The 12,298-nt window shown below is 54.3% G+C and overlaps 1 protein-coding gene across 6 annotated transcripts in view; it reads right to left on the bottom strand.

Moving 5' to 3' along the window:
• The window catches only part of rfx4 (regulatory factor X, 4), a 391,138-nt gene that overhangs the window by 264,393 nt on the left and 114,447 nt on the right, over positions 1-12,298 (bottom strand). The gene's annotated exons all lie outside the window — the stretch shown is intronic.

The raw sequence follows: 12,298 nt of genomic DNA, 5'->3' as shown, positions 1-12,298 counted from the left end.
TTACCGAGTCAGCTCACTCCCGGTTACCGAGTCAGCTCAATCCCAATTTTCGAGTCAGCTCCCTCTCAATTACCGAGTCAGCTCACTCCCGGTTACCGAGTCAGCTCACTCCCAATTACCGAGTCAGCTCACACCCGGTTACCGAGTCAGTTCACTCCAAATTACTGCGTCATCTCACCCCGGTTACCGAGTCTGCTCACTCCCAATTACCGAGTCATCTCACCCCGTTTACCGAGTCAGCTCGCTCCCAGTTACCGAGTCGGCTCACTATCAGTTACCGAGTCAGCTCACTCCCAATTACCGAGTCAGCTCTCTCCGAATTACCGAGTCAACTCACCCCCGGTTACCGAGTGAGTTCGCTCCCAATGACCGAGTCAGCTCACTCCTGATTAACGAGTCAGCACATTCCCGGTTATCGAGTCAGCTCAATCCCAATTACCGAGTCAGCTCCCTCTCAATTACCGAGTCAGCTCACTCCCGGTTACCGGGTCAGCTCACTCCCAATTACCGAGTCAGCTCACTCCCGGTTACCGAGTCAGTTCACTCCAAATTAACGCGTCATCTCACCCCGGTTACCGAGTCAGCTCACTCCCAATTACCGAGTCATCTCACCCCGGTTACCGAGTCAGCTCACTCCCAATTCCCGAGTCATCTCCTTCCCATTTACCGAGTCAGCTCACTCCCGGTTACCGAGTCAGCTCACTCCAGGTTACTGAGTCAGCTCACTCACAATTACCGAGTCAGCTCACTCCCGGTTACCGAGTCAGCTCACTCCCAGTTAGCGAGTCAACTCGCTCCGAATTACGGAATCCGCTCAATACCGGTTATCGAGTCAGCTCACACTCAGTTACCAAGTCAGCTTACTCCCGGTTACCGAGTCAGCTCACTCCCAATTACCGAGTCAGCTCACTCCCGGTTACCGAGTCAGCTCACTCCCGGTTACCGAGTCAGCTCACTCCCAGTTCCCAAGTCAGCTCACTCCCAATTACCGAGTCAGCTCACAACCGGTTACCGAGTCAGCTCACTCCCATTACCGAGACGGTTCACTCCCAGTTACCGAGTCAGCTGACTCCCGGTTACCGAGTCAGCTCACTCCCGGTTCCCGAGTCGGTTCAATCCCAATTACCAAGTCAGCTCACTCCCAATTGCCGAGTCAGCTCTCAACCGGTTACCGAGTCAGCTCACTCCCAATTTCCGAGTCAGCCCACTCCCATTACCGAGAGGGTTCACTCCCAGTTACCGAGTCAGCTGACTCCCGGTTACCGAGTCAGCTCACTCCCGGATCCCGAGTCAGTTCACTCCCAATTACCGAGTCTTCTCACCCCGGTTACCGAGCCAGCTCACTCCCAATTACCGAGTCAGCTCACTCCAGTTACCGAGTCAGCTCACTCAAAGTTACCGAGTCAGCTCACTCACAGTTTACGAATCAGCTCACTCCAATTACCTCATCAGATCTCTCCCAAATACCGAGTAACCTCTCTCACTGTTGCCGAGTCAGCTCACTCTCAGTTACCAAGTCACCTCACTCCCAGTTACCGAGTCAGCTTACTCCCAATTACCGAGTCAGCACACCTCCGGTTAGCGAGTCAGCTCACTCCCGGTTTCCGAGTCAGATCACTCCTGGTTACCGAGCCAGCTCACTCCCAATTTCCAACTCAGCTCACTCCCAATTACCGAGTCAGCCCACTCCCATTACCGAGACGGCTCACTCCCAGTTACCGAGTCAGCTTCCTCCCGGTTACCGAGTCAGCTAATTCCCGGATACCGAGTCGGTTCACTCCCAATTACCGAGTGATCTCACCCCGGTTACCGAGTCAGTTCACTCCCAATTAGCGAGTCAGCTCACTCACAGTTACCGAGTCAGCTCACTCATAGTTTACGAGTTAGCTCACTCACAGTTTCCGAGTCAGCTCATTCCCAATTAGCGAGTCAGCTCCCTCCCAATTACCGAGTCCGCTCACTCACGGTTACCGAGACAGCTCACTCCCGGTTACCGAGTCAACTCACTATCAATTACCGAGTCAGCTCACTCCCAGTTACTGAGCCAGCTCACTCCCAATTACCACGTCAGCTCATTCCCAGTTACCGAGTCAGCTCACTCTCAGTAACCGAGTCAGTTCACTCCCGGTTACCGAGCCACCTCACTGCCAATTACCCAGTCAGCTCACACCCGGTCCCTGAGTCAGCTCTCTCCCAAATACCGAGTAACCTCTCTTCCAGTTACCGAGTCAGCTCACTGTCGGTTACCTAGTCACCTCACTCCCAGTTACCGAGTCAGCTCACTCCCAATTACCGAGTCAGCACACTCCCGGTTGCCATGTCAGCTCATTCCCGGTTACCGAGACAGCTCACTCTCAGTTACCGAGTCAGCCCACTCCCAGTTACCGAGTCAGCTCACTCCTGATTACCGAGTCAGCACATTTCCGGTTATCGAGTCAGCTCAATCCCAATTACCGAGTCAGCTCCCTCTCAATTACCGAGTCAGCTCACTCCCGTTTACCGAGTCAGCTCACTCCCAATTACCGAGTCAGCTCACTCCCGGTTACCTAGTCTGTTCACTCCCAATTACCGAGTCAACTCACCCCGGTTACCGAGTCAGCTCACTCCCAATTAACGAGTCAGCTCACTCCCAGTTACCGAGTCAGCCCACTCCCATTACCGAGTCGGCTCACTCCCAGTTACCGAGTAAGCTTACTCGCGGTTACCGAGTCAGCTCATTCCCGGTTACCCAGTCGGTTCACTCCCAATTACCGAGTGATCTCACCCCGGTTACCGAGTCAGCTCACTCACAGTTTCCGAGTCAGCTCACTCCCAATTACCGAGTCAGCTCCCTCCCAATTACCGAGTCTGCTCACTCCCGGTTACCGAGACAGCTCAGTCCCGGTTACCGAGTCAGCTCACTCCCAGTTACCGAGTCAGCTCACTACCAGTTACCGAGTCGGCTCACTATCAGTTACCGAGTCAGCTCACTCCCAGTTACCGAGTCAGCTCACTCCCAGTTACCGAGTCGGCTCACTATCAGTTACCGAGTCAGCTCACTCCCAGTTACCGAGTCAGCTCACTCCCAGTTACCGAGTCGGCTCACTATCAGTTACCCAGTCAGCTCACTCCCAATTACCGAGTCAGCTCTCTCCGAATTACCGAGTCAACTCACCCCCGGTTACCGAGTGAGTTAGCTCCCAATGACCGAGTCAGCTCACTCCTGATTACCGAGTCAGCACATTTCCGGTTATCGAGTCAGCTCAATCCCAATTACCGAGTCAGCTCCCTCTCAATTACCGAGTCAGCTCACTCCCGTTTACCGAGTCAGCTCACTCCCAATTACCGAGTCAGCTCACTCCCGGTTACCGAGTCAGTTCACTCCAAATTAACGCGTCATCTCACCCCGGTTACCGAGTCAGCTCACTCCCAATTACCGAGTCATCTCACCCCGGTTACCGAGTCAGCTCACTCCCAATTCCCGAGTCATCTCCTTCCCATTTACCGAGTCAGCTCACTCCCGGTTACCGAGTCAGCTCACTCCAGGTTACCGAGTCAGCTCACTCCCAATTTCCAACTCAGCGCACTCCCAATTACCGGGTCAGCCCACTCCCATTACCGAGTCGGCTCACTCCCAGTTACCGAGTCAGCTTACTCCCGGTTACCGAGTCAGCTCACTCCCGGTTACCGAGTCGGTTCACTCCCACTTACCGAGTCATTTCACCAAGGTTACCGAGTCAGCTCACTCCCTATTACCGCGTCAGCTCACTCCCAGTTACCGAGTCAGCTCACTCAAAGTTAACGAGTCAGCTCACTCAAAGTTAACGAGTCAGCTCACTCCCAATTACCGAGTCAGCTCACTCCCAGTTACCCAGTCAGCTCACTCCCAATTACCGAGTCAGCACACTCCCAGTTACCGAGTCAGCTCACTGTCGGTTACCAAGTCACCTTACTCACAGTTACCCAGTCACCTCACTCCCAACTACCGAGTCAGCACACTCCTGGTTGCCGAGTCAGCTCACTCCCGGTTACCAAGACAGCTCACTCTCAATTACCGAGTCAGCCCACTCCCAGTTACTGAGTCCCATCACTACCGGTTAATGAGTCAGCTCACTCCCAATTACCGAGTCAGCTCATTCCCGGTTCCTGAGTAAGCTCTCTCCCAGTTACCGAGTCAGCTCTCTCCGAATTACCGAGTCAACTCACCCCCGGTTACCGAGTGTGTTCGCTCCCAATGACCGAGTCAGCACACTCCTAATTACCGAGTCAGCACATTCCCGGTTATCGAGTCAGCTCAATCCCAATTTTCGAGTCAGCTCCCTCTCAATTACCGAGTCAGCTCACTCCCGGTTACCGAGTCAGCTCACTCCCAATTACCGAGTCAGCTCACTCCCGGTTACCGAGTCAGTTCACTCCAAATTACCGCGTCATCTCACCCCGGTTACCGAGTCTGCTCACTCCCAATTACAGAGTCATCTCACCCCGTTTACCGAGTCAGCTCACTCCCAGTTACCGAGTCGGCTCACTATCAGTTACCGAGTCAGCTCACTCCCAATTTCGAGTCAGCTCTCTCCGAATTACCGAGTCAACTCACCCCCGGTTACCGAGTGAGTTCGCTCCCAATGACCGAGTCAGCTCACTCCTGATTACCGAGTCAGCACATTCCCGGTTATCGAGTCAGCTCAATCCCAATTACCGAGTCAGCTCCCTCTCAATTACCGAGTCAGCTCACTCCCGGTTACCGAGTCAGCTCACTCCCAATTACCGAGTCAGCTCACTCCCGGTTACCGAGTCAGTTCACTCCAAATTAACGCGTCATCTCACCCCGGTTACCGAGTCAGCTCACTCCCAATTACCGAGTCATCTCACCCCGGTTACCGAGTCAGCTCACTCCCAATTCCCGAGTCATCTCCTTCCCATTTACCGAGTCAGCTCACTCCCGGTTACCGAGTCAGCTCACTCCAGGTTACCGAGTCAGCTCACTCCCAATTTCCAACTCAGCGCACTCCCAATTACCGGGTCAGCCCACTCCCATTACCGAGTCGGCTCACTCCCAGTTACCGAGTCAGCTTACTCCCGGTTACCGAGTCAGCTCACTCCCGGTTACCGAGTCGGTTCACTCCCAATTACCGAGTCATTTCACCATGGTTACCGAGACAGCTCACTCCCAATTACCGAGTCAGCTCACTCCCAGTTACCGAGTCAGCTCACTCCCAGTTACCGAGTCAGCTCACTCCCAATTACCGAGTCAGCACACTCCCGGTTGCCATGTCAGCTCACTCCCGGTTACCGAGACAGCTCACTCTCAGTTACCGAGTCAGCCCACTCCCAGTTACCGAGTCAGCTCACTCCCGGTTACCGAGTCAGCTCACTCCCAATTACCGAGTCAGCTCACTCCCGGTTACCTAGTCTGTTCACTCCCAATTACCGAGCCAACTCACCCCGGTTACCGAGTCAGCTCACTCCCAATTAACGAGTCAGCTCACTCCCAGTTACCGAGTCAGCCCACTCCCATTACCGAGTCGGCTCACTCCCAGTTACCGAGTAAGCTTACTCCCGGTTACCGAGTCAGCTCATTCCCGGTTACCCAGTCGGTTCACTCCCAATTACCGAGTGATCTCACCCCGGTTACCGAGTCAGCTCACTCACAGTTTCCGAGTCAGCTCACTCCCAATTACCGAGTCAGCTCCCTCCCAATTACCGAGTCTGCTCACTCCCGGTTACCGAGTCTGCTCACTCCCGGTTACCGAGTCAGCTCACTCCCAGTTACCGAGTCAGCTCACTACCAGTTACCGAGTCGGCTCACTATCAGTTACTGAGTCAGCTCACTCCCAGTTACCGAGTCAGCTCACTCCCAGTTACCGAGTCGGCTCACTATCAGTTAAGGAGTCAGCTCACTCCCAGTTACCGAGTCAGCTCACTCCCAGTTACCGAGTCGGCTCACTATCAGTTACCCAGTCAGCTCACTCCCAATTACCGAGTCAGCTCTCTCCGAATTACCGAGTCAACTCACCCCCGGTTACCGAATGAGTTAGCTCCCAATGACCGAGTCAGCTCACTCCTGATTACCGAGTCAGCACAATCCCGGTTATCGAGTCAGCTCAATCCCAATTACCGAGTCATCTCCTTCCCATTTACCGAGTCAGCTCACTCCCGGTTACCGAGTCAGCTCACTCCAGGTTACCGAGTCAGCTCACTCCCAATTTCCAACTCAGCGCACTCCCAATTACCGGGTCAGCCCACTCCCATTACCGAGTCGGCTCACTCCCATTTACCGAGTCAGCTTACTCCCGGTTACCGAGTCAGCTCACTCCCGGTTACCGAGTCGGTTCACTCCCGGTTACCGAGTCGGTTCACTCCCAATTACCGAGTCATTTCACCAAGGTTACCGAGTCAGCTCACTCCCAATTACCGAGTCAGCTCACTCCCAGTTACCGAGTCAGCTCACTCAAAGTTAACGAGTCAGCTCACTCAAAGTTAACGAGTCAGCTCACTCCCAATTACCGAGTCAGCTCAGTCCCAGTTACCCAGTCAGCTCACTCCCAATTACCGAGTCAGCACACTCCCAGTTACCGAGTCAGCTCACTGTCGGTTACCAAGTCACCTCACTCACAGTTACCCAGCCAGCTCACTCCCAACTACCGAGTCAGCACACTCCTGGTTGCCGAGTCAGCTCACTCCCGGTTACCAAGACAGCTCACTCTCAATTACCGAGTCAGCCCACTCCCAGTTACTGAGTCACATCACTACCGGTTAACGAGTCAGCTCACTCCCAATTACCGAGTCAGCTCATTCCCGGTTCCTGAGTAAGCTCTCTCCCAGTTACCGAGTCAGCTCTCTCCGAATTACCGAGTCAACTCACCCCCGGTTACCGAGTGTGTTCGCTCCCAATGACCGAGTCAGCACACTCCTGATTACCGAGTCAGCACATTCCCGGTTATCGAGTCAGCTCAATCCCAATTTTCGAGTCAGCTCCCTCTCAATTACCGAGTCAGCTCACTCCCGGTTACCGAGTCAGCTCACTCCCAATTACCGAGTCAGCTCACTCCCGGTTACCGAGTCAGTTCACTCCAAATTACCGCGTCATCTCACCCCGGTTACCGAGTCTGCTCACTCCCAATTACCGAGTCATCTCACCCCGTTTACCGAGTTAACTCACTCCCAGTTACCGAGTCGGCTCGCTATCAGTTACCGAGTCAGCTCACTCCCAATTACCGAGTCAGCTCTCTCCGAATTACCGAGTCAACTCACCCCCGGTTACCGAGTGAGTTCGCTCCCAATGACCGAGTCAGCTCACTCCTGATTACCGAGTCAGCACATTCCCGGTTATCGAGTCAGCTCAATCCCAATTACCGAGTCAGCGCCCTCTCAATTACCGAGTCAGCCCACTCCCGGTTACCGAGTCAGCTCACTCCCGGTTACCGAGTCAGTTCACTCCAAATTAACGCGTCATCTCACCCCGGTTACCGAGTCAGCTCACTCCCAATTACCGAGTCATCTCACCCCGGTTACCGAGTCAGCTCACTCCCAATTCCCGAGTCAACTCCTTCCCATTTACCGAGTCAGCTCACTCCCGGTTACCGAGTCAGCTCACTCCCGGTTACTGAGTCAGCTCACTCACAATTTCCAACTCAGCGCACTCCCAATTACCGGGTCAGCCCACTCCCATTACCGAGTCGGCTCACTCCCAGTTACCGAGTAACCTTACTCCCGGTTACCGAGTCAGCTCACTCCCGGTTACCGAGTCGGTTCACTCCCAATTACCGAGTCATTTCACCAAGGTTACCGAGTCAGCTCACTCCCAATTACCGAGTCAGCTCACTCCCAGTTACCGAGTCAGCTCACTCAAAGTTAACGAGTCAGCTCACTCCCAATTACCGAGTCAGCTCACTCCCAGTTACCCAGTCAGCTCACTCCCAATTACCGAGTCAGCACACTCCCAGTTACCGAGTCAGCTCACTGTCGGTTACCAAGTCACCTTACTCACAGTTACCCAGTCACCTCACTCCTAGTTACCGAGTCAGCACACTCCCAGTTACCGAGTCAGCTCACTGTCGGTTACCAAGTCACCTCACTCACAGTTACCCAGCCAGCTCACTCCCAACTACCGAGTCAGCACTCTCCTGGTTGCCGAGTCAGCTCACTCCCGGTTACCAAGACAGCTCACTCTCAATTACCGAGTCAGCCCACTCCCAGTTACTGAGTCACATCACTACCGGTTAACGAGTCAGCTCACTCCCAATTACCGAGTCAGCTCATTCCCGGTTCCTGAGTAAGCTCTCCCCCAGTTACCGAGTCAGCTCTCTCCGAATTACCGAGTCAACTCACCCCCGGTTACCGAGTGAGTTCGCTCCCAATGACCGAGTCAGCACACTCCTGATTACCGAGTCAGCACATTCCCGGTTATCAAGTCAGCTCAATCCCAATTATCGAGTCAGCTCCCTCTCAATTAACGAGTCAGCTCACTCCCGGTTACCGAGTCAGCTCACTCCCAATTACCGAGTCAGCTCACTCCCGGTTACCGAGTCAGTTCACTCCAAATTACCGCGTCATCTCACCCCGGTTACCGAGTCTGCTCACTCCCAATTACCGAGTCATCTCACCCCGTTTACCGAGTCAGCTCACTCCCAATTCCCGAGTCTTCTCCCTCCCATTTACCGAGTCAGCTCACTCCCGGTTACCGAGTCAGCTCACTCCTGGTTACCGAGTCAGCTTACTCCCAATTTCCAACTCAGCTCACTCCCAATTACCGAGTCAGCCCACTCCCATTACCGAGTCGGCTCACTCCCAGTTACCGAGTCAGCTTACTCCCGGTTACCGAGTCAGGTCACTCCCGGTTACCGAGTCGGTTCACTCCCAATTACCGAGTCATTTCACCAAGGTTACCGAGTCAGCTCACTCCCAATTACCGAGTCAGCTCACTCCCAGTTACCGAGTCAGCTCACTCAAAGTTAACGAGTCAGCTCACTCCCAATTACCGAGTCAGCTCACTCCCAATTACCGAGTCAGCTCACAGCTCACTATCAGTTACCGAGTCAGCTCACTCCCAGTTAGCGAGTCAACTCGCTCCGAATTACGGAATCCGCTCAATACCGGTTATCGAGTCAGCTCACACTCAGTTACCAAGTCAGCTCACTCCCGGTTACCGAGTCAGCTCACTCCCAGTTCCCAAGTCAGCTCACTCCCAATTACCGAGTCAGCTCACAACCGGTTACCGAGTCAGCTCACTCCCATTACCGAGACGGTTCACTCCCAGTTACCGAGTCAGCTGACTCCCGGTTACCGAGTCAGCTCACTCCCGGTTCCCGAGTCGGTTCAATCCCAATTACCAAGTCAGCTCACTCCCAATTGCCGAGTCAGCTCTCAACCGGTTACCGAGTCAGCTCACTCCCAATTTCCGAGTCAGCCCACTCCCATTACCGAGAGGGTTCACTCCCAGTTACCGAGTCAGCTGACTCCCAATTACCGAGTCTTCTCACCCCGGTTACCGAGTCAGCTCACTCCCAATTACCGAGTCAGCTCACTCCAGTTACCGAGTCAGCTCACTCAAAGTTACCGAGTCAGCTCACTCACAGTTTACGAATCAGCTCACTCCCAATTACCTAATCAGATCTCTCCCAACTACCGAGTAACCTCTCTCACTGTTGCTGAGTCAGCTCACTCTCAGTTACCAAGTCACCTCACTCCCAGTTACCGAGTCAGCTCACTCCCAATTACCGAGTCAGCACACCTCCGGTTAGCGAGTCAGCTCACTCCCGGTTTCCGAGTCAGCTCACTCCTGGTTACCGAGCCAGCTCACTCCCAATTTCCAACTCAGCTCACTCCCAATTACCGAGTCAGCCCACTCCCATTACCGAGTCGGCTCAATCCCAGTTACCGAGTCAGCTTCCTCCCGTTTACCGAGTCAGCTAATTCCCGGATACCGAGTCGGTTCACTCCCAATTACCGAGTGATCTCACCCCGGTTACCGAGTCAGTTCACTCCCAGTTACCGAGTCAGCTCACTCCCGGTTACCGAGTCAGCTCAGTCCCGGTTACTGAGTCAACGCACTCCCGGTTACCGAGTCAGCTCACTCTCAGTTACCGAGTCAGTGCACTCCCAGTTACCGAGTCATCTCACTCCCAGTTACCGAGTCAGTTCACTCCTAATTATCGAGTCAGCTCACTCCCAATTACCGAGTCAGCTCACTCCCGGTTACCGAGACAGCTCACTCCCGGTTTCAGAGTCAGCTCACTCCCGGTTACCGAGTCAGCTCACTCCCAGTTTCCGAGTCACCTCACTCCGAGTTTCCGAGTCAGCTCACTCCCGGTTACTGAGTCAGGTCACTCCCAGTTTCCGAGTCAGCTCCCTGCCAATTACCGAGTCAGTTCACTCCGAGTTTCCAAGTTAGCTCACTCCCGGTTACTGAGTCAGGTCACTCTCAATTACCGAGTCAGCTCCCTCCCATTTACCGAGTCAGTTCACTCTCAGTTACCGAGTCAGCTCTCTCCCGATTACCAAGTCAGCTCAGTCCCGGTTACCGAGTCAGCTCACTCCCAGTTACCGAGTCAGCTCACTCCCGTTTACCGAGTTAGCTCACTCCCGGTTACTGAGTCAGTTCACTCTCAGTTACCGAGTCAGCTCACTCCCAGTTACCGAGTCAGCTCACTCCCGGTTACTGAGTCAGCTCACTCCCAGTTACTGAGTCAGCTCACTCCCGGTTTCAGAGTCAGATCACTCCCGGTTACCGAGTCAGCTCAGTCCCGGTTACCGAGTCAGCTCAGTCCCGGTTACTGAGTCAACCCACTCCCGGTTACTGAGTCAGCTCACTCCCAATTACCAAGTCAGCTCACGCCCGTTTACCGAGTCAGTTCACTCCCAAATACCAAGGCAGCTCACGCCCGTTTACCGAGTCAGCTCACTCCCAATTACCGAGTCAGCTCACTCCCGGTTACCGAGTCAGCTCACTCCCGGTTACCGAGTCAGCTCACTCATAATTACCGAGTCAGCTCACTCCCGGTTACCGAGTCAGCTCACTCCCGGTTAAAGAGTCAGCTCACTCCCGGTTAAAGAGTCAGCTCACTCCCAGTTACCGAGTCAGCTCACTCCCGTTACCCGAGTCAGCTTACTCCCAGTTTCCGAGTCAGCTCACTCCCGGTTACTGAGTCAGTTCACTCCCGGTTATCGAGTCAGCTCCCTCCCGGTTACCGAGTCAGCTCACTCCCAGTTTCCGAGTCACCTCACTCCCAGTTTCCGAGTCAGCTCACTCCCGGTTACTGAGTCAGGTCACTCCCAGTTTCCGAGTCAGCTCCCTGCCAATTACCGAGTCAGTTCACTCCGAGTTTCCAAGTCAGCTCACTCCCGGTTACTGAGTCAGGTCACTCTCAATTACCGAGTCAGCTCCCTCCCAGTTACCGAGTCAGTTCACTCTCAGTTACCGAGTCAGCTCTCTCCCGATTACCAAGTCAGCTCAGTCCCGGTTACCGAGTCAGCTCACTCCCAGTTACCGAGTCAGCTCACTCCCGTTTACCGAGTTAGCTCACTCCCGGTTACTGAGTCAGTTCACTCTCAGTTACCGAGTCAGCTCACTCCCAGTTACCGAGTCAGCTCACTCCCGGTTACTGAGTCAGCTCACTCCCAGTTACTGAGTCAGCTCACTCCCGGTTTCAGAGTCAGATCACTCCCGGTTACCGAGTCAGCTCAGTCCCGGTTACCGAGTCAGCTCAGTCCCGGTTACTGAGTCAACCCACTCCCGGTTACTGAGTCAGCTCACTCCCAATTACCAAGTCAGCTCACGCCCGTTTACCGAGTCAGTTCACTCCCAAATACCAAGGCAGCTCACGCCCGTTTACCGAGTCAGCTCACTCCCAATTACCGAGTCAGCTCACTCCCGGTTACCGAGTCAGCTCACTCACAATTACCGAGTCAGCTCACTCCCGGTTACCGAGTCAGCTCACTCCCGGTTAAAGAGTCAGCTCACTCCCGGTTAAAGAGTCAGCTCACTCCCAGTTACCGAGTCAGCTCACTCCCGTTACCCGAGTCAGCTTACTCCGAGTTTCCAAGTCAGCTCACTCCCGGTTACTGAGTCAGGTCACTCTCAATTACCGAGTCAGCTCCCTCCCAGTTCCCGAGTCAGTTCACTCTCAGTTACCGAGTCAGCTCTCTCCCGATTACCAAGTCAGCTCAGTCCCGGTTACCGAGTCAGCTCACTCCCAGTTACCGAGTCAGCTCACTCCCAGTTACTGAGTCAGATCACTCTCAGTTACCGAGTCAGCTCCCTGCCAATTACCGAGTCAGCTCACTCCCAGTTACCGAGTCAGCTCTTTTCCAATTACCGAGT

Source organism: Scyliorhinus torazame, chromosome 19 (genome assembly GCF_047496885.1).
Source record: "Scyliorhinus torazame isolate Kashiwa2021f chromosome 19, sScyTor2.1, whole genome shotgun sequence".
Taxonomy (NCBI): domain Eukaryota; kingdom Metazoa; phylum Chordata; class Chondrichthyes; order Carcharhiniformes; family Scyliorhinidae; genus Scyliorhinus; species Scyliorhinus torazame.
This window is presented reverse-complemented; position numbering and strand designations above follow the sequence as displayed.